The sequence below is a fragment of the Citrus sinensis genome, chromosome 7 (assembly GCF_022201045.2).
Source record: "Citrus sinensis cultivar Valencia sweet orange chromosome 7, DVS_A1.0, whole genome shotgun sequence".
Classification (NCBI taxonomy): domain Eukaryota; kingdom Viridiplantae; phylum Streptophyta; class Magnoliopsida; order Sapindales; family Rutaceae; genus Citrus; species Citrus sinensis.
Genome location: NC_068562.1, coordinates 28,087,553 through 28,088,142, shown reverse-complemented (window position 1 = coordinate 28,088,142; position 590 = coordinate 28,087,553). Strand labels below are relative to the sequence as shown.

Here is a 590-nt window from a genome sequence, read left to right as displayed (position 1 = left end):
TACCCAAGTACGTCATTTCAATAGATTTCGCTTCAATTTATTCTCGCCATTGCAATTCCAATTTTAGAATTTATTATCGCCATCTCAATTCCAATTTTAGGATAATTTAAATCACTTCCACCACAATTTCAACCACCTATTTACAAAATTAATTCTATACACAATTAAAATCCACCTCCTCGTGGGATCGACACTCGTCACCATTAGTCTATATTACAATAGATTCGTGCGCTTGCGAGTTCAACAAAATTTGCACAACAGAAATCTCAGAGTTTACCCAGAGAGAAGACGAGCATTTTTTCGAAACATGAGAGTGATTCAATGGGCTACTCTTGAAGTGTCCACATCATGGGTACGATTAATGGCACCAATGTCAATACTTCTTGGAGGGATTATTGTCGCATGTGCAAGAATGGCTAATGGCAACAAGTGGAGGAGAGCTAATCTCAAAAAGTGCATCAGAGATTTTGGAATTCTTCCAGCGACAAATGAATAATTCCCAACAACGGAGTCGATCGTTCAAGAGTACTAAAAGAATTAAGGAAGTAAATGGGGTTCACATTGGCGAGTCAAGTTCAGAAATTAAAGAA

General features: G+C 37.6%; 1 non-coding gene across 1 annotated transcript; it reads right to left on the bottom strand.

The window, feature by feature from the left end:
* Positions 1–250: 250 nt before the first annotated feature.
* On the bottom strand, positions 251–355 carry LOC112496381 (small nucleolar RNA R71). Its single transcript, XR_003062918.1, has one exon. It is a non-coding gene; the product is annotated as a small nucleolar RNA R71 (small nucleolar RNA).
* Positions 356–590: the final 235 nt, after the last annotated feature.